This window comes from Anas platyrhynchos, chromosome 2 (genome assembly GCF_047663525.1).
Source record: "Anas platyrhynchos isolate ZD024472 breed Pekin duck chromosome 2, IASCAAS_PekinDuck_T2T, whole genome shotgun sequence".
NCBI classification, from domain to species: domain Eukaryota; kingdom Metazoa; phylum Chordata; class Aves; order Anseriformes; family Anatidae; genus Anas; species Anas platyrhynchos.
Window position 1 is genome coordinate 65,921,179 of NC_092588.1, and position 22,572 is coordinate 65,943,750.

A 22,572-nucleotide genomic window follows, 5' to 3' on the forward strand; every position below is an offset into this window, starting at 1 on the left:
AGTACTAGAAGCTAGTAAGATAAAAAATAAGGTAAAACTTATTTTTATACTCCTTAATAGGATATATTATTTTCATAAGATATCCTAAGATAAGTTTTTGGAAGAACATGATATTAAAATATACGTGACTTTATAGTCATTTTGTAGTGTATATCTGTACCTGAGAGGTGAAAAAATGTTATGGAGTGTCACTGTCAGCATGCTTGTCTATATTTTAAGTGCATGATTCCCCTGTTTGTAAAAATTAGTTTTGTGGTGCTCATCCAAGTGTTTTAATATGGGCAGTAACTCTGGCATATAGTTTTCCTATTGTTATTACAAGGTGCCTAAAAAATCTAAGGTATATGAAAAGAAAAAGGAGGAATAGTCCTAAATATAATAGTAACTAATAATCTCACTCTGTTTTGGACTTCAAGAAGATGTCCCTTTTTATTTTTGAAATAAGTGGAAGTATTTTGTACCTGAGCTGTTAACAGTTATAGGTATCAAAACTAGCAGCCCTAGTATGATCTGCTCAAAGTCTGGGAAAACTTCTTCCCACCATCTGTATAGCCTGTTCTAACTTGACTTATTCTACATAGGAGGTCAGGATTTAGGATTTATTGTAGAAAAGCTTGTATAAGGTTAAGAGAGTGGACACCTGGTTGTATTCCCTCAGTGCAATGTCTATGGCTGTATTCCCAAGTACTCTGTCTATGCTAGCCTACTTTGACACCTTTGGATAGCTGGAAGGGCTTTTTAACATCACACAAATTAATCCAGCCTGGGGCTGGATTATAAGTAGTAATGGACAGCTTGTAAGTGTTTTCAGGCACACAGCCATCTACACCTTGACAGGCTTGCTGCACTTCTAATAGTCAGTTAAATCTTTGACAAACTTAAAAAGAGACTGTCAAGATGTTTCATCATTTTTTCTTCTTATGCGATTTTTAGTAAATTTATGAGAGAAGTGGGGGGGGAGGGAGAGGGGGGGGAAAAAAAAAAAGACATCCCTAGGCATAGCCCAGGAGCACTAGGGCAAGTTTCCTCACTCTTCTGCCAACATGTTTGTCATGCCCTGGAGGTAGCACCTGGATTGAGAGGGTAATTCTATTCTTTGTTTCCTTGGCCTCTCAGCTGACAGCATTAACCAGCAAATTAGTGATGATAGGAGGGGAGATTTTTTTTATTATTATTGTTACGCAGAGGCTTTTTGTTTCACAGTAGTTCTTATTTTTATTTTTATTTTTCATTTGTTTCCTTTGTGTCTTGCAAGTGAAACTTTTTTCTTATCAGGCTATCAAGTGCATGCTCTGCTTTATGAGGATAAGGTTGCTGTTAAGTATAAGGCTACAAACAGAAGGATTGTAACATTTTCTGTTTTAGATAAAAGGGCATTTAGATTGTCTGGGAACAAAAACAGATCTGAAAAAAATAGAGACAAGGGTGAAAAGAACAACATAACTGAATTTACTGCACCATTCTTAACAACATCTCTTTTCACTACTAAACTGTGACTAGCTCCTGAACATGTTCTTTTTTTCCTGTGTACTTGTGGGTATTTTGCTAACAGAACTAGAACTGTTGCTGCTTGTGAAGCATTATTAACTTTGACTTTGTAACCTGGGAACAAGTCCATGGCCTGATGCTGTTTCAGGGGACGCGGTCTGAAGTTCAGCTTTCATTGCCTTTACTTAAACAGTGGGCTGGAAAGCACAGTAATGGTAGGAGGTTGAAATCTTTCATTCATCGTATTCCTCTACTTTAGTTAGAAGTAAAACAGAATTCATCATGGTTTCCCCTGGGGAATCTGGAAATTTATCCATACCCTCAGCAAAAGTATTTTGGCTACTTTTAGTCTTTGGTTGTTTGGGTTATTAGTGGGGGGGTTTAATATCCAAATTATCTGTGTGTTTCCATTTATTTAAACTTTTACGATTGTTTGTTAGTAAAGAAATGCAGAACAGGCAAAGTATTTTTTGTATAAAAAAGTAAAAAATCGATATTCATCATGGAATATTTTATACAAAACACTGAAATGGGTGGGAAAGTCATAAGTTACTGTATTTATGTATCTTTTTCTGTGTACACATAAAGAAGGCAGCACGTTTTCCCCTAATGTTCACATAATGCCTGGAGGCTGGAAGCAAAAAAAAAAAAACAAACACACAAAACAAAACAAACAAACAACCGTGAGCAATTCTGCAAAGCTGAGTTTTGTAGTTGCAAGACAAATTCAGCATAAGTTGCCCATGCAGGTGTGTGTATAAAGGAATGGCACAAGAAGTCTTCCAGAACTTGTGCATTCTTCTGAAAACCTTTTCATCATTTTAAGCTAACAAGTTAAACCATTGCAGCTGCATATCACTTCAAGAAATTAAGTTGTTAATAAAAGTTTTGAAATGGACTGCTTCAAAAAAAAAAAAAAAGAGGGAAGAGTCCTGGATCTATTCCACTGCGGAGTGAACAACTTTCCTGAGAGAAAGCAAAACATGGTGGCTGCCAGTATATCAGTTTATTAATTTTTTAGTTAAGTCATCTGCAGCAGTGGAAGAATGTTTTCTTCTTAGTGATAATAACTGAAGTTAACAACCTCCATTTAATGAAAAATATTAACTTCTTTGATAGGAATAATCATAAGGAAGTTACCTGGGAAACTTTCCCCTGACTTCAACAGGATCTTGGTATTTATCTTGGTACTTATCCTCTGGAATGTAAGGTTCATGCTTACAGTTAATAAGGTTGTGAGCAACTAGTGTCATGATTCTTATGAGAATTTCAATCCCATTATTTCATTTGAGAATAAGTTATGGTAAGTGTACACAACTCGTTAGCTGTCTGTAGTCTTGCCTTTAGAAGATAGCCTTATCTAAATCCTGAAGTTGTTTGATGGTGTTGACTGAAATGCTGTGCAGATTCTTGCTAGAAAGTCATATGAAACTTATCTCTTATTCTACCCCCCTTAAGTCTTGAAAAAAATTATCTTCAAGAGATCTGTTTTGAGTAAGCAAGTAAGATTCTTCATGTTTGTGAGATGGCCAGGAAAAACTGAGAATATTTTTTTTTTCTTTTGTACAATGAAAAATTTTGGCATAATGCTAGAAAAGGAATCTGTGCAAACGCTTACCAGATTCAAATAGAGATACAGGTGGCATCAGTATATGCATCTATGTACTTATCATAGGAAAACAGGAGTGAATATGTGCAGAAATGCAACCATCTGATGTTTCTTTTTCTAAATTATTATTATTTATTGTGGCTGTTCATAGAAATTAGTGTAATTAAATATTGAATTAATCCAAATATTTATGCCAAAAATGTCATAGTCAAATTTTCCTAAGCAAAGTCCAACATCTAAATGCAAACAGGGCATAAATCCCACAATAGAACTGTTTTCAATATATAGATTTGATTTTCTCATGACTTTCCCATCATATCTACTGTACAATAAAAGATGTTTCAGAAAAAAAAATGTATGAGGATCTAATAATTCTAAGGTGTTTATAGTATTTAAAAAAAAAAAAAAAAAAAGAGAAAAGGTTTGTGTTTTTGAAATACCATCCATGGAAACAGTTTTAGTTCTGGCCTTTCTTAGCTTTCAAGTACTTGAATTTGAAATAATATTTTAACACTTTTGGTATTATTTACAAATGTGTAATAATAATAATATGGCTGCTTTTACCATGTGAAAGATGTCATTTCTTAACTGTCTTTTTGTTAGTGTCATTTCTATCACATGCTCATTATAGAGCATCCTGTACCTTTGTACCTTTCTTTTAATCATCTATAGTTAGTCAGAACACCAGATTAGATGGAGAGATCAAATTAACATTTTATCAGACCAATTATTTTCTTCCAGAAACACATATTTAGGATAATTTGATATTATTTATATTATTATTTATGTATTAAAATAAACTAATTTAAACTGATGCATCACATGAATGCCTCTTAAAATAAGGCAGGTAAGTGAGAGATGGGAAGAACTGCTGGATTTCATGATGTTAGAGATAGATAAACTACTTTTTTACTGATCCTTTCAAAGTAACAGACTGGAGTGGAAGGAAGTACACACATATGAATGAACCTACAGTGCTATATTACAGAACATATTTGCTAGTTCTATCATATGGGCATTATGTGGAGATGTATATACAAATGAAAAAAAAATATGAAAAAAATGACAGTATATTCAATAAAATACACTATTTCCACAAAATAAATTGTATTAGACAAACCAACCAGAGGAGAAGCATTACTTGACCTGGTGCTCAGCAATGCTGAAGAGATCATTAAAGAGGTCAAGATTAGAGGCAGTCTGGGCTGTAGTGACCATGCCCTGGTTAAACTTGTGATCTCTATGAATATGTGCCTGGAAAAGAGCAAAGTCAAGACCCTGAACTTCCAAAGAGTGAACTTCAAGCTATTTAAAGACTTACTAGGTAAGATTATCTGGAACATTGTCCTTAGGAAAAAAAAGGAGTTGAACGGAAAACTCTATAAGGATGCTTTCCTTAAAGCACAAGAACTCTCCATCCCTCTGCGTAAAAATGTGGGCAAGACACCCACACAAAAATGTGGGTAGACAACCGGGATGGATGATCAAGGACCTGCTGGTCAAACTGACATGCAAGAGGGAAATGCACAGGCAGTGGAAGCAGGGACATGTGATCTAGGAAGAGTATAGGGATGCAGTCTGGATGTACAGGGAGGGGATAAGGAAAGACAAGGCATGGATGGAACTCTGCTTGGCAAGGGATGCAAAGAATAACAGGAAAGGAGTCTATAGCTACATTGCTCAGAAAAGAAAGGCCAAGGAGAGTGTACTCCCTCTCATGGATGAGAAGGACGAACAGGTAAAGACAGACAGGGAGAAGGCTGAGGTACACAAAAACTTCATTGCCTCAGTTTTCACTGCCACTGAGGCTTCCCAAGTCTTTCATTTTCCTGAACCTGTAGATGGAGGCTGGGGGAACAAAGTCCCACTCACTGTAAGTGAAGAGCAGGTTTGAGACCACCTGATGACATGCATCCCAGGCTCCTGAAGGAATTGGCTTATGTAGTTGCCAAGTCTTTCTCCATCATATTTGAAAATTCCTGTCAGGCAGGCAAAATTCCCAGTGACTGGAAAAAGGGAAATATCACTCCTGTTTTTAAAAGAGTAGAAAGGAAGACCTGGGGAACTACACACCAGTGAGACTCACCTCTGTGCCTGGCAAGATCATGGAAAAGAACCTGCTAGAAGCAATGTCAAGGCTCATACAAGATAAAGAGGTGATCTGAGACAGGCAGCATGGCTTCACCAAATGTAAATCATGCCTGACCAATTTGGTGGCTTTCTACAATGGAGGAACTGCAGCAACTGACAAGCGAAGACTGACTGATGTCATCTGCTTGGATTTCTGTAAGGTTTGTGATACAGCCCCATATGACATCCTGGTCTCCAAATTGGAGAGGGGTGGATTTGATGGGAGGACCATTCAGTGGTTAAGGAGTTGACTTGAAGATTGCACCCAGAGAGTGGTGGTTAATGCCTCTATGTCCAGGTGGAGGCCAGTGACAAGTGATGTCCCTCAGGGGTCTGTCCTGGGACTGGTACTGTTTAATATCTTTATCAGTGACATAGGGATTGAGTGCACCTTCAACAAGTTTGCAGATGGCACAAAGCTGAGTAGTGCACTTGATAGAACAGAAGGAAGGGATGCCATCCAAAGGGACCTGGACAAGCTCAAGAAGTGGGCCCATGAGAACCTAATGAGGTTCCACAAGTCCAAGTGCAAGGTGCTGCACCTGGGTTGGCGAAATCCCACACATGAGTATAGACTGGGAGAAGAACTCACTGACTGTTGTCCTGCAGAGAAGGACATGGCGCTTCTGATGGAATGAAAAGCTCAACATGAGCCAGCTGTACATGCTTGCTGCAGCCCAGAAGGTCAATTGCATCCTGGGCTGCATCAACAGAAGAGTGCCCAGCGGGACTAGGGAAGTTGTCACCCTCTACTCTGCCCTTGTTAAGACATCACTTGGAGTAGTGTGTCCAGGTCTGGGGCCCCCAGCACAAAAAGGATATTGATCTGTCAGAATGGGTCGAGAGGAGGGCCACAAATATGATCAAGGGGCTGGAGCACCTTTCTTACAAAGAAAGGCTGAACAGTCCCAGCTCTCTCAGCCTAAAGTAGAGAAGACTGAGGTTACCTCATTGTATCTTTTCAGTACTTAAAGGGAGCTTATAAAAGAGTAATTCTTTGCTCAATCAGATAATGATAAGACAAGAGGAATGGTTTTGAAATAAAAGAGGAACAGGTTGTACAGAGAGGTTGTGGATTCCCCATCCCTACATGGGTTAATATAGAACTACCCAAGACGGTCTTTAAGGGTAATGATACAGGGGAATTAGTGTACATTTTTTATGGAACATGAGAACCAGAGGGCACTAGAGAAGAATTAAGAGAAACATCATTCCAGTTTACTAAACTAATAAGAATATCAATTCTAAGATTGAAAGTTATACAATCAACATATATCTCTCCACCTTTATTGGTCTCATATCAATTAATTCAAACTGGTTTATATACATAAAATATAATAGTTCCCAAAACCTAAGTGATGTAACCATTAACTACAGGATTTTCTCTTTCATCTTCACTTTTATTGCTAAAATATTAAAACAATAAGATTACCATGCTGAATAATCAAAGGCTGTCTGAGTGAATCTGCCTTCCGAAAGAGGTAGAGAACAAATTATGGTTATCTCTTTTAATATAAAAATCATCAGACTAAAACCGACCATTTTACAGAGTTTCTTTTTTTAAAAAATATACTATTCATTAATATATCTCTCCCTAAACAGATTATAATTACTCTTCTGAGTAATTTATATTGTATTTTCAGCATTAAAAAGCTCACAGAACCGAATGATTATACACTATCTCTTGTTGTGTCATAAATGTATTGCTGTTATTAATCTTTACTTTGGCAGCTGTTGAGTTTAAATGCTTATCTAAGAAATGTATGAATAATGCCTTTATAAGGAAAGATATACAACAGTTATGAATTGTGTTCAATTTGGTTTAAATGTTACTGAGTCGTAAGTTAACTAATATGGTTGCTTTAATAATTTAGGTCGAATATATTTATCATATTTACTTACATGTATTTTTACTATTTCTATATTATATTTATTTACAAGTAATTTTATTATTTATTTATTTTTGTTATATTTATTAATTTGAATGTCGTGGGACAGGACAGGCTTGGTGTACATGAGGTCTAGGAGAATCCTTGGAAAAAAAGGGTCCCACTAGGACAAAGTTCAAAATATCTTCCTGACATTTTAAAAAACTAACACACAAGGAAAATGGCTCCATATCTTGGTGGATTTCTCTGTTTTTCAGAGCACCAGTGAGGATCAGAAAATTAGGATTCTCTTCCAAATTGTGGTCGTACTCCATTGTACTATGCCTCACAGGCAATTCCATTGTTTCTGAGCGCTTTTGGGTTCCTACTGAAATTATCTTTTCTCACTTAAATAGGATTTACTGTGAAGAGTACAAGATGATTTGGTCAAGTCCCAGAAGTTTTTTTTCTATTCGTTTACAAGGTAAGAAACGTGAGAAAAAACTTCACCTATTCAGTCCAAAAGGCCGAAAAACTCTTAAGCTTCTCACCCAGTTCTAAATTTTACGTGTCTACCCTCTCTCAGGCAAAAAGAAAGCTCTGCTTGAATTTTAAGGGTTCTTCACCAGATAACAAAGTCTTCCAGGTACTTGAACATATTTGTGAGCATTATTGTCTGTACAATAATTTATAATCTCGCTATTTTTCTATTCATAAGTTAATTTTAATGTATATTTACCTGTCTCTTATTGTTTGGTAGAAGTCAGGAAATTCCATAATGTTTCTTCTAGATATACCTTACACATTTGTGATAAATTTAGATTGTATAGTATGTATTTGATATGGAGGACATAAGATAGGCTCACAAACAAAAATATAGGCGGAGCGGTATATCAGATTTTTGGTTTGAGGCTTTTTTTTTTTTTTTTTTTTCTTTTAATGTAATGTAGCCCACGATTTATCAATCCAGCATAGTTCTTCCTCAATTTGCAGATCAAAAATATATATTTATCATGTGGATGGGGGGAGAAATTCTGCTTCTCTGATAAGCAGAGCAAATTGAAAGGTATATAAAGACTTTCTGAATTATTTTTCTGCATCTTCTCTTTCTTTCAAAATATTTTACCTGATGCAATATGTACTGTGTTTAGAAGACTCGTGTCTCACACTTAGCATGTGCTTATCTCTCCTAAGGATGGCATTTGAACATTCCTGTTAAACTGTTAGCGATCACTTGCTTTAAATCCTCTAGGATATGAACATCAATTTCAGTATTCACTTTCAGTAGTGTGTAGAAGCTGCTTCAGGTGTTTAATTTTCTTGCTGGTTTACAACGGGAGATTCTAGTCTTGCACATATTTTGTGTGTGCATAGATATGTGCACGTCTGGGTGTCCATGCATCTCAAAGGTTTGTTTTTAGTTTTCTTACTCCTTAGTGATAAAAAGCACCAACATTAATTGATGAAGAAAAAAATGAAAAACAAACAATAAACAGATGCATTTCTTTTCCCTCCCCCTTTTCCCCCTTTCCCCCTTTTCCTTTTCTAAATCCCATATTCCAAGTTTCAGTTTAGAGTAGAGTTCACATTTTTCCTCAGTGAAAAGTCACTCTCTTTTTTTTTTTTTTTTGACTTTGCTTGCTCATTGATAAAGTTGAATCTTAATTCTAAACAAAAAGAAAAAAAAATCTTGCAAGAAACTTCAATAAAAAGAAACAAATTCAGGTTTTCACACGTACTATTTTGGCATGTATTATACAGATGGTTTTGAACACATCCTTACATTCTTCACATGAGCTGATTTAAGGTTTATGTTGAATAGACATCTTTTGGTGTTTCAGATAAATAAAATTGAACTTTTACCAAAGTACTGCATGCACAGTTTGCATATAGTACAGCAGTTTATACAAACTGGCTTTACAAAGATTGAACTGATAAGAATAAAGGAAGATACGACTCAACCTTCATTCCATCTGAGATAGTGGGAAGTGTGGAAAGTTTAATGCTGAACTGTGAAAAGATTCAGTAAGTCACCACAAATCACTTCTACTAAGCCCAAACTGGGTAATTTACACAGCACTTTGTGATCTTCAAACAGTTTGCAGTGTGCAATTATTCATGCCACAACATGGGGCCACGGTGTCCAAGCTGCCTGTTTGTTCTATGGCTGAAGCTAAGGTGTTTGAAAACTGCAAGAGACTACCAAAGGCCCAGAGATCATGGCTAATGTGACACCCCCAGGCCTAATCTTCTTAGAGCACTGGGATAAAATAAGTATCCATTACAAAATCAGCCTTCATCCTGCCCCCTTCTGTGCTCTGCCACTCTGATAGCCAACACGGAGACAATTGCATGATTCTGGGCTTAATCAGGTATTAGGAGCTAATGCAGTACGAGAAGAGGCTAATCTCCATATTTACTCCATCTGTACTTACAGAGCTGACTTGCCTGTCCCTAATAGATCAAAAGGAACTGGGGGGGGAACAAAAAAAACACAGATTAGAGATGAAGAAAGGGGAGAAAGAGGTCCAAGGAGAGTAAGAGGCAAAATTCTCTGCTTTTCTCAGTTGTATATATATGTATTAAAGCCACGTGATCTAATCCCATGGTAATACTTTCCGTTATATTTCTTTGTCTCTCTCCATTCCCCCCCCCCGCTCCCTCCTCCCCCAAACACACACATCCTCACCCTCTTGTCCCATCTTAAAAATTGAAATTGCCATTGCAGCTAAAATTGTTGATAAGGATACCATACCATTTCTAAGGATCAACAATTACAATTACACTGTGTTTGTTTTTAATATGGATTGTTTTATATTTTTATTAGGGCATGTATTTATTACTGACACCCATAGGTCTTGCTTCTGGGTCCATTTTGAAATCTGATGAAAAACCCATTGCTAGACAAAATTCATTAATTCCAGGTCTTTGTAAGTGCTACATAGACAATGTACTCTTCTGCGACCTTACATTAAAATGTTTGTGACAAAAGAAAAGAATAAAAACCCTGTAAAATTAATTGTTTTCCTTTTAGTCACTCAGAAATAGCTGGTTACTTCCTGTATCTTCCTGTCACCTACAATATCTTAGTATGTCTTTTCAGAAGCTTTTTGTACAAGCAGATACTTACAATTCCAGAAACATGGACAGATGGGTAAGGAAAAGAGAGCAAAGGAAATTCACACTCACCACTGTGGGCAGTCACCTGCTGTTTGTAAATAGTGACATGTGGCCACCAATAATGACCTTCAAGCTAAGAGAGGCATGTACTAAGCTAGCTCAAATGCTCTGGCCACCTTGGGTTGGTGCTGCCTTAATGATGAAAAAGTTGTATGAAAGTGGCATGCATTCCTTAGCAAGTGTGGAAGAAGCCTGTGCTCAAAAGAGAGCTCAAAAAGCTAAGAACATTTCAAAAGGTGCACTGTCCGCCCTTTTGGAAAGCTGACAGACTCACTATTTTTTGACTACTTACAAACCCCAAGTGGTGCCAGAAGAGAGCTGTGTTGCTGCTGATTTTTGGCAATAAAGATCACCTCATTAGACTGGATTAAGTCATGATGCTGAGAAGGATAAAAGGTGAAAAGCAAAAACAGTGAATGGTGAACACAGAAAGCTCAGAGTATCATTTGTATGCTGACGCTATTATTGACTAGAGCCCATGTGGTTCACACTTTTCAATTACCGTCTGCTAGAAAGGTGGCCCATAATTGCAAAGGCTGATGCCAGTGCACCAAATGTCAAGGGAGCCTCCCTAACCCTCATCACCTTTTCTTGATGCTTGACTTGAGGATGTTCAAAGGCAAAAAGCCACAGCCTGCAGATCTCCCCAAGGAAGAAAAAGATGCCATTTAAAAAAAAAAAAAACAAAAAACAAAAAACAAACAAACAAACAAAAAACACCTCCAAATTCAACCTCCCTCATTTAAAAACCTAGAGTTAAATTCATTATCTTGTGACCTTATCCTTTACCCTCTCTACCGCTAGGACATCCACCAGCATCAGTGAGAATTATACAGTGAAGAGACAGGGCAGGATTGTTTTTCTTTTTAGTTTGCTGGTGTTGCCTGAATGCTCAACAACACAGACACAATATTAGTGTTGACAGTGATCACCACAGAGATGTTCTTTCACACAATTTTTAAAAGATGTAAAAGGGCAATCTTAGTTTCCCTCTAAACTCCAGTAGTGATTCTCACTGATAGTACAGTGTCACTCTTCCTGAGATGCATCACTTTAGCTAGTATTGTGTGGTTCCTAGAATAGTCCACACAATATTGCCCCTACTTATTTAAAAACCTCAAATGCACTTTATTTTATATCTTTATTTTGTTATGTTTTTTTTTCTTCTTTTTTTTTTTTGTTTCTTTTTAAGCTACAACTAAATTAGCTACTGAATAAAAACAATGAATAGAAGCTCAAATATTTGAGCTACTGTCAAAATTCTCAAACTCTCTTTGAAAACTCAGAGCAAATAAAAGAAATCAGACTTTCATCATTAACAATTTAATAATGAAATTTTATTGATGGGCATCACCTTTCTTAGCTATTTTAAATATTATTTTGTAACTGTTTCTTATTTGTAGATAAATGGCGGAAAGTTGTGTATATGAGAAAATCTACATAACATTTGTAAGATCAACTTTTTATCAAAACTTGCTGTCTTTGTTTTTAATGAGAATAACTTCCCATTGCTTCCAGTTATTTGAAATACAGGTTTATATACATGTTCTTTTTTTTTTTTCTATTTAAAAAATAGAAAAAAACTGAACTGTCTAGAAACAAATCTTTATTAACAAATAACTGTTATTGGAATAAATGGGCTAACCCCTTTAATCAATTAGAAGAATATTAGGAATTTAATATGTTAGTGCTAATATCACTGGCTTTTCAAAAGGTACAATATATTGCCTTTGTAATGGAAGAGCACTAGTCTTCTTCCCTAAAGGCATGCCACATTGGTAATTATCAGGTTGATTCAGCACTCAGTCATAAAGCCAAAGTGTCATTTATGTATTTATTTAAATTCATCAATAAAACTTTACTAGAAGAATAGTTTTGTTGATCCAGAATCTTGTTGAGGTTTCTTAGATCCTGATTTCAAAGGCCAAAGACATGAAGTTTATCTTCACGAGAAACAAGTTAGACTTCATTCAGACCTTACCTGACAAGTCTTTAAGTAGTTATAACTTTGCAGACTTTTTGAATTGGAATTCACTCTAAATTGCATGAAAATCTTCACTGAGTTTTAGGAACAGCTTGAATTTTTGTATGTTTGTGAACTAGAAATAGTCTGTGATACACTTGATGATTATAATTCATTTTAACACTGTCAGAGAAGGTAGCAGACAAAATTTCCCACCAATCTCTGTGAGATCTTTGCTCTTGTCTCTTTTGCCAGAAGTGGCTATTTACTGGCTTTAAATTAAATTTGGCTTAATTCAAATAAAGACATTTTACCTGTACATAGTATTTGTAACTGTTTTTCAGTTTACGACACCAGCTGTAACATGTACATAAATGCACAAATCATTTTAATCACTTTGAATATTCTATATTTGAAGTATAATTCATTGCAGAATGAGATTGATTGTCAATACTTTTGTTTGTTTGTTTGTTTGTTTTTCATTTCTCATAACATAACTGTTCAATGTTTTGGGGAAAGTCAGGGGATTCTAGAATCAAACTACTTGTCTAACTTTCTGTGACTTTAGCTTTTAGTAAGTAATTTCATTTCAAATTTAACATCCACATTTTTAACTCCAAGGAAAAGATCTGATCCTGCAGTTGCCTGTCCTTGTTTGTTTACTGTAACATCTCTGTAAATATGCTAGGAATAGGAAATAATTCTAATTATCTAATTTATAAAGAAGCTTTGATGCAATGCCATATCAAATTAACTAAATTAGTATAATTTCAGAATGCAGGTACTTTTTAATGTTTGCATCATCTGTGATGGTGCTGTGATTTGGGCCACAGATGGTATGGTAAGATTTTTGAGTCAAGTTTCAGAGAAGAAAAGTCGTAAGCAAGGCAGGTGAAAAATATGTGAGAAATTGATGTACTCCCTTGGACATTTAGTTAAGTATTAAAAATACATACAAGTTAAGTGAACACATATAACTGGAACCCAGATGTAAGAGGAAACCTGAGAACTCCTACTCTGTTCTTAAACAATTCAGAACAGTAGACAAAGCAACTCCACCTGCTAAGAATTTTTCTTAAGAAACAGATGGGAACCTTTAAAACTTGGTCAAGTGTTCAAAACTGAAAAGGCATATAAAACTTAAATATTATGGTTTCAGTATATATGTCAAAATCCTATGTTTTTTTTTTGTCTTATTACAATATATGAAGGCTAACCCACCTCAAGTAAACGTATCTCTACCTTAATGTTAGACATTTTTCCTGACAAGAAGGCCAAAGGAATAACTTCTGGGAAATAATGAATGAATCCCCCCCCTTCCTCTCCCCTTCGCCTCCCCTTCCCCTTGTATATGGAAAAAATCTATAGTCTCATTGAACTGAATATGGAAAAAAGATCTACAGATTTTCCTGAAAAGAAATAATAGTTTCATGAGATTGTTCTGCAAATGAAAAATGTAATGAAATTTGCAGAGTAAGTGTTGTTTAAAATTAACTGGTAAAATGGATATTGTTAATTTCCCATTCAGTTTCATAGTAGGATTCAAAAGATATTTTAAAAGTTTGTTTTCTGTTCAGTTTTTAGTGGTTAAGTCATTAGGCCTTAAAAATGACTAGATTTCACTCTCCTTTTTCTGAGGTCCCAGTTTAGCACTTGTGAATAATTAAAGATTCTTTTGCTTTGAGATAGCTATACTGATACTACACAGATAGGGAAAGGACAGTTTTCAAAGGAAGGTCACTGACAGTAAAAAGGTTTACTATTGCATGTATTTGCCCCCAATATTTTTCCCTTTTAGTTACTAGCAGCAGTGTCATATTAAATGACTTCCCCCTTTAAACTGTTAAGTGGTGCTAGTTCAGTTTTAGCGGTAAGTCGCCAGCGGGCTCGGGGGAGAAGTGCTATCTCTTATGGCCCTGAAAATTGATATTGAACATGGAAGGAAAAATCTCGCAAGCTGATAGCAATTAGCTAAAAAGGATTTGCGACTCCATGATTCATCACACTAGGGGATCAAAGTCATTTACAGAGAGTGTTTCTACAGTCCCTGCCTGCTGCTCTAAAGATATACCTCTGTTTATCTCTCACTCTGTGGTGTGACATTTCCTTTTTTAAGAGCCCATTTTCTTAGAAACATAGTAGTGGGCTGCTGCAGCACAGGCAGTCTTTGATTCTCCACTGACTGCCTAAATGACACTATGGCTCTAATGGCACAGCTTTCGCAGGAGGTCACAAAGGGAATTGGACTTATTATTTACATAAATGGACTAACAGCACAGGTCTGGTACACTTGCTTGTAAAAATGAGGACAAGGTCTTCTTGCAAGTCAGTTGCAAGGGGTGTAAGTCAGCCTTCTGGTTTTGGAGCTTTGTAGAGCTTTGGAGCTTTTTTGGAGCTTTTTTGGAGCTTTGTTTTTTTTTTTCCCCACCAGGAATACTAACTTTCAAAAATAAACATCACTTGATATACATGTTTTTAGAGATATCTTAGAATAGAATCCCTTTAAAAAAATAAATAATAATAATAATAAAAAAAAAATCAAAGAAATAAAAGAATACTAAAGAAACCTATCACCACCACCTCAAAACAAAAACTAACAAACAAATAAAAACACGGAAATTTAAGAGAAAAAATGAATTATACTCCCCTCTACTTCCAAAATGTACTCAAATTTTGAAAACAATCTTATTTGTCAAAATGGAACTTTTATTTTTAATAGTGTTGCATGAAGAAAAAAAGGAAAGAAAAAAATGGAAAAACAAAAACAATTTTTTCTGTGTCCAGGCCCAAGGAGTCCCTGTCATCTCAACAGAAGCAATTGAATTTGTTTCTTAGAGCCACAACATGAAATCATGTAAATGGTGTAACTTCTGAATGTATTTGTATCCTGGGGATGGAAACAAAGCTCATTAGTGGAAGACAAAATGGAGTTCATTCAGTGATAATAATCTATAGTTCTGTTGTTGTTTTTGGTTGTTTGTTTTTGTCAGAATTTTAAAAGTGGGGCCAGATTTTCAGAAGCCTGGTCATAACTGCTGGATTTCTCACTCCTTTGTAGTGAGTACTAAATATGTATAAAAAAGTAACAATGATGTGGTAGTATTTACTCTTACATGATAACTTCTAATTAATATTAATTACTTTGCTATCCAGCCCCCAAATGAATGAATAAGCCGTACATAATATGACCTGGGAAATGCATAAGATCCAAAGAATCCTTTCTTAGATTGCTGAACCATTTTTGTTTAATGTAGTTGTCTCTATCTGTGGAAATACTCTTACAAATTGATGGGACTCATATAGAAAGGTATAAATTTATTAACTTATATCTCTACTTAAACAGTAACCAAAACTAGGTCTATCTCAGTGTTCACTTGAACCATTTGGATATTTTGGAACTAACTCATATTACATAATATTTTAATGTTAACATGAGTGGGTATATCTTAGTTCGCCTGTATATCTTTGTTTTGTTTGTTTGCCCTTCTCTCTTCCCACCTCCCCATTTGTTTATTTGTTTGCTTGGTTTTATTGTTTTGTTTTCCAGACGGATCATGTGTATATAAAAGGTGGAAGAGAAAGTATGTTCTAACGTAGGGTACAAGTGCAAGATTGTTTTGAGTTTGAGATTTTTGTTTGATTTTAACTTTGGATGTCAATATCTGCTCATGTGGTTATTCTTTGTGTAGCCTGACTCTAGTAAGTTTCTGCTTTAATTTCTTTTCCAAGAATCATCTGGCAAATGTTTTCTTACAGCATTTTATATATTAAAACTGATCTGCTTCTTGAGTTCTTAACTCTTGTTAAAAGAAAGAAATGTTCCTTTGGATTCAATGCTGAAAACTTGCTACTATGTCTTACACACTGTAACCTGTAAAACTTTAATGTTTGTGGCATGTATCTTATAGCCCAGTGGATCTGGAAAATAAACAATCAGAACACTGGTTTGTGTGCTTAAGCAGGCCTTGAGGAGAATAAATTCCAAACCCAGGTTTCTTTTAGTATAAAGACAGAAATGGATCCCTCATCAGTTGGGGAGATGTGGTTCCATAAGAAGTGGCATGTCCAGTCTCAGTTTGTTATCACATATGCTAAAACCAGCAGCATATTCTAGCAAGATGTTGTAGTTGCTCCTCTTTAGAGCAATGGCAGAGTGCTCTTGACAGTGTTCCCCCAGAGTCACCCTACCCCGCAAGTGCCAGATGGTGCTCATATCAAGTGCACAGCTGGCACTAACCTGCTCTTCCCCAACCTATGTAGATCTCTTTAGAAGAGGGGCAGAGATTTTCCTTAGGGTCCTCAACAGAAGAAAGGAAAAGGATTTCTCTTCCTGGTGGCTAACTCATTTGTTTATCAAAAATTTCTGCAGCAAAAGTGGCAGTGCAAATAGAGTGAATACTATCATTTAAAATCTCTTCATCCCGACAAGCTATCAAGGAGGGAGTAGTGACTTGTGAGAATATTCATCAAGTAGTGTTCATACATAGGCAATAAGTATATATTGAGAGGGTCTGCTGGACCCTCTGCTGTTAGGGTCCATAATATAAAAATAATGTAAAATATGTGTCTTCCATAATATCTGCTGGATATTATGGAAGAGGTAGTTCAGAAAAAAAAATGCAGTGGACTCCTGTAGCAAAGATAAATGAGGGTTCAGAAGTAGTTTTGAGAAAACATGTCAAATTTTGAAACAGAAGAATAAGAATTCTAGTAAAGCTCAAAATACTGAGCTGATGCTTTTTCAAGTTGAAAAGTGACTTTGATACTGCAGAGATAACTTTTCTTTTTTTTTTTTTTTTTTTTTTTTTTTTTTGGAAGGGGGATAATTCTTGCTGTGTAGAAGTAATTAAAAAAAAAAAAAAAAGTAAAAATATTCACATATTTTATTTAATTTAGTATAATCCAGTGTTTCCGAAATTTACCATAAGATCGGACCTAGTAGTCTGTAACAGTCTGTTTTACCTGAATTTATGCAATGATTTGCCACTACAATAAACTAATATTAACTTAAAATAGTTTATTTCTGGTTGATTAATATCTTGAATGTACTGTAATTAAAATAAATAAATAAATAAAATCAGGAAATATTATACACCAGTATTTCAGTCTGGGAGAAAAAACTCAATTCTCTTGAACATTAGAATTTACAGAATCACAGAATTCTTATTTTTAATTTATCTATATGAGGCAGAAGTATAAAAATGTTGTAGGTACAAAGCATCATGTACCCATAAAGCTATATCCATCTAAGTCAGCTAAAAATCTAGCCTAGTGACAGTATATGTAAATGAATATATGGATTCCTGAATGATTTTACATACATAAATAGTTCTTGTTCTGTCCAAAAATAAATAGTCCTAAAATAAATTACATTAATGGATCTGACCAAAGTTCATAAACTGTTTATAAACATATAATTTTTGGTCTCTGGTTATTTCAAGTGAACAATTAGGAGACCAAAAATTTTCCAAAAAAAATATGCAGAAGAGCAAGTAAGAAAGTGGCCAAACACAGTTAGTGTAAAGGTCTGTCATTACCCCCATAAGCATCTCCAATTTATTTTTTATTTATTTTATATTTATTTATTTATTTATTTTTACTTAGCCTGTAGGCATGCAAAGTAAAAATGTATATATTTCCCACTCTGTTTCTGGGCTTTTTGCACATTAGAAATGTTACAACTCTGAGACCAATTTAAAAGCTTGCTGGTACATTATTTGTAGTTGCTTCCTTAATCAAAATTAATTTTTATCTATAAAATACATTCAAAATATTTGCTTTTATTAGTTGTCCCTCCAGCATAAGGAGGTCCTATTTCCTCTAATATTTTCACTTTTATTCCCATCCTTGTACTAGAGCTTTTCCTTCTCCTGTTGTATCAATAGTGTCAAAATGACTGCTTATGAGACTGCTGTATAAATCAAGAAATAACCAGCTTCTTCACCTAAGCAAACATCTAATTGCATCCTATCTGTTTCTCTTTGGAAATGCACAGGCGCATACATGAATCTACTGAGGCAACAGAGATAGGAAACCTATGAAACTATTTTTCATACTTGCTTTCTGCTTATTCTGTAAGTAGTGCAAAGGTTTTTTTCTGTCATCTGTTGTATGAGATTTAGATTAATTTAGTTATTTATTTCTTTTCAGGATTGTATTGTAGAACAATGTAAAAGAATGAAAATTAATAAAATTAGTGATGGGAAAATCTAAGGCCCTGTTGAGGAGAAAGTTCCTACATGAAACCTATTCTACCTTTTCCTGATTGACATGTATTTTCACAATATTTTTATTAAGAAATTTTTAAATAATAAAAATTGAGTTCATATAGTTATAATTCAAGCACAAGTGAAAAAAGTCTCTGAGCTTTTGAGGAAAACTGGGTTCTGCATTTTGTGTGTGGCAGGTGTCATTTGTTTTAAAAACTTTCTTGTCTTTCCTGCTGGTTAATGTTCCTTTGTCCAGGTAGAGTACATTTCTTGACCAGGTTTTTAAACACACAATCAGTATAAGTCACTTTAGAGCATGTTATTAGAGCTATTTCTTGCCTCTGGCGTATGTCCCAGAAGAAGATGATAAATCATTCGCTTATGTTAGAGAAGGGAAAAAAAAAATCAATGTTCAAAACTTCCATGGTCAGCTTTACTCAGGACAACTAAACTCTACAGTGACAAAATACTGATGATGTCATCAATAAAGTAAATTAATGCTGTGAACAACTAAGAATTGTGAACTGCCTTGAAGCATGTTCTAGAATATGAAGAAAGGTTTTGGAAAATTAATTTGCAAACTCCAGCAGTTTTAGGAATCTAAGAACAAAGTGAGATTCATCTTTAAAAGTCAGAGCATATGATTAACTTCTTCACAAGCAGCACACTCGTGCAGACAGTGACAGGATCGGATCCTGGGATTTTTTCTTTTCCTGGTGAAGAGTACAGGTACTCCAGCTACTAAAACAGCAATAATTATATATAGTTATGTGTATGTGTTATGATAATATGAATTCATAGAGTATTTCATATACTTATTTATTTCTAGACCTAGATTTCAGCATGCAAATAACCACTGAGAGTCAGATATTTCTTTAATTACCACAGTAATTACTGTGGTAATTCATGCCTGTATCACATTCACATATTGTATATAGGGTCTTGAGGAGGAAACATATTCACATGCTAACTGTTAGAATAAGCAATCCTGCATGTAGCTCCCATGTAGATGGGCAGGAAATTATGCCCTGGGCTGATTTTTTCTAAATATTTCATCTGCCTTGATGCTGATACCAATGTCATCTGGTACAAAAATCAAACAGGACTTGTACCATGAGTTGTCTAAAAATCGTCTGCAGTCCAAGCTGGTCCTAGTGGTGTGCTAAGTTTTAAAGATCCCAAGCCCAGCAGTTTACCAGGAAGATAGCTGTGGCCAGTGCATTGAAGTGATAAAGCTGTGCATTTCAAAATGTTTGCTGTAAAACATCAGCAAAGAAACAGTTCAATTTTGAGTCATTAATTATGTTTTCAGATTCAACATAAAAATGTTTTAATAAAATCCTGTTTTTAATGAAAAATCCAAACAGTAATATCATTACTGAGGAGATACAGACAAGGTATAATAACTCCAAGGTGTTCTTGTTTATTTAAAAGATGAACAGTCATTATCTGACATGCAGCAAGGCACAACTCTGTCCTGATCAGGAGATGAAATACATGACTAAATACATTTACTTTTTTTAATCTTAAGATTTTGTTATCCCATGAGCACCCAAACCACTAAGCTAAGAAAAATATTCCTAGTAGGTTAATATTATGGAATAGACCGATTAATCACACATACATTCATTTCATGTAGTAACTGAAAAGCTTTGGATTACTTACCCTACAGAAAAATACATCAAAATTTAGACGAGCAAGCAGCTGATATGCTAAATGTGAAACATGAGAAAGTTGATCCTCCAAGCAGTTTTTAGCTTGTGAAGAACATGTCTTTGATTCAGGTACAGGGCTGAAAGTACACCAGGAAATGACCAAGGTGAGATCAAAATCTTCCCTGGATGAAGTATAAACACAGGCAGAGATTAGAGGAGGGAGGATGTGATTCTTGTAATCTGCTGTTTAGTATTAACAGAGGTTTTTTTTCAGTGTAGAAGAGGATCATCAGCAGAAGAGGATCACTGTTACATCCTATCTTAGCATTAATCTGACGGATATTGGGAATCTGAGTAGCCAGACTAGGTTGCTCTGGCAAAATTCTGAATGCATATGGAAGGAAAGGAGTAAAATATCTAGTACAAATCAGGAAGCTAGGGGGATGGTGTTGATAGAATTGTGTGCCATCCATCTAATTGTTGGGCACTGAGCTTTTCAGGTAAAATATAATGATGCTCTTAGTGTTCAAAATGTTTTACTCCTGAATTAATTTCATTCAGTTCTTTCAAGATGTAATTAAGCAAGGAGTGAAAGAGAGAACTTGCCTTGAACCCAGTTGTCGTACTCTATCCTAGTGTGATACAGAATTAGACGTGAAAGAGACACATATAAATGAATTACTAAATCCAGTTTCTCAAATTTAGTTGTCCGACCTATAAGTGAGGTGTATCCCCACAGTAACTGTCACATTTTAGATACTGAAACATTTCCAAAGATTTCCAGAGATAACTTTGAAAAGTTGTGTTCTTTCCTTGTTTATTCCTCTGAATTTCTCATGGAACTTCATGATGATATTTTGGAGGGAGGAAGTTGAGAAATGGAGCAATGATGGGAAGATAAAATGTAATTTTGCAAACTTGGGATGAATCAGAATTGATGTCTGTAAAATCTGATCCTTACCTGTATACAGATAAACATGTGCACAGTAAAGCTTCTCGTTGGAAAATACTTAACCCTATCTTCTCTCCCTCCTCTTTTTTTTTTTTTTTTTTTTTTTTTTTTTAATTTTATCTAGGCTCTGTATTTCTATTTGAATTGCTGTATATATGGTTGCGTATATTTCCATGCAATCTTGGCCTACGTTGCACCCAGGCATGGAGATTCTGGATGTATGACGGCCCTATCAAAAACATTCATTCTGTTGAACAAAGATCTGGAAAACCTGCACCAGTATATAACATTGCAGGCAGCATTTTGGGGATGGAAAAAAAATAAAATAAATGAGGCTGAACCCTATTCAAGTAGCTGTCCCTAATCTCTCCTATGAGAATGTGGACTCTTGACTCCCCCCAGAAGTAGTCTCAATCCCTAGGTATTCCAAAGAATCTCAGACCACAGCCCAAGGAAAAAGACACAAGCCTCCAAGGTAGATGAGGTAGAGCTGCTAATGATGGAAGTATTGGGGAAACATCAAAGATTTCATCTGCAGGGGTCAGATTACATGTTCAGGCTAAAAAACATCTCAAATTTTGTGGGAATCAGGAGTAAGATTCTTCTGTTTTCGAGGCTCTATCTCTATCCTCTTGCTTTTTTTTTTTTTTCCCTCTCAGGATGCTGAGGAGTACTAGGTGTAATATTCTTGCTCCTGGACCTCTGGTGACCTGCCACTGGGATGGATTCCCAATGATGTAAACATTTAACTGCACCAAAACAGACAAGAAAAAAACGGGAACCTGCCAAATATGCTCTGAAAGGCAGGGAGGCCTAGCACTTGAAAGGCAAGAGCTATTTCTGTGAAGGAACTTCGCTGTGTGTTCTGTAGAGAGCCTTCCCACCTTAATTTTTCTTGGTAACCTTCACTTTCTACCACTGGCATTAGGCCTTTCTAATTATCCAATCTGTGAACAAACACATTAATCCTGGGCATGGAGATGACATAAGTAAAAGAAATGAGGTGAGGAGGAAAAGATGTAGGGTGATTATAAGTATGATTAAAATTTGGTTAATTTGGGGCTTCTTTTTCTTTACCTTTATAATCCATATTATGTTATTTTTGAAAGAAAGATATTCTACAAAATGGGAACAAGTTCTAGTGTGGCTTCCCTAATTAAATATTATGAACCAAACTTCACTGAGAAATGTGTGTTTTCAACATAGTATTGCAGACATCATTTGATGATAGTAGAAATCTATGCAGTTTTATTTTATTAGCTATTATAATATATATATATATATATATATATATATATATATATATATATATATAATATAAAGTATTTTATTAGCTATTTGAATCCTAACATGCAGTTACTGAGATGTACCTGAACAGTGAGTAGTTAAATTTAGGTGAATAATTATATATTGTTATATTGCTATATATTGCTCTAATGCCTTTTTTGTTTCTCTCTCTCTCTCTCTTTGTAGTTTCATGAATTGATTCATAGATATAGAAGGTATCAAGTTTCTTTT

At 35.2% G+C, this 22,572-nt stretch overlaps 1 long non-coding RNA gene across 1 annotated transcript in view; it reads left to right on the forward strand.

Moving 5' to 3' along the window:
• Positions 1-22,265, forward strand: part of LOC119716023 (uncharacterized) — a 27,564-nt gene extending 5,299 nt beyond the window's left edge. Inside the window, exons 2-4 of the long non-coding RNA XR_005263635.2 lie at positions 7,512-7,579; positions 18,234-18,312; positions 21,714-22,265. This is a non-coding gene — a long non-coding RNA (uncharacterized lncRNA). The remainder of the gene's footprint in view (positions 1-7,511; positions 7,580-18,233; positions 18,313-21,713) is intronic.
• The last annotated feature ends 307 nt before the right edge of the window (positions 22,266-22,572 follow it).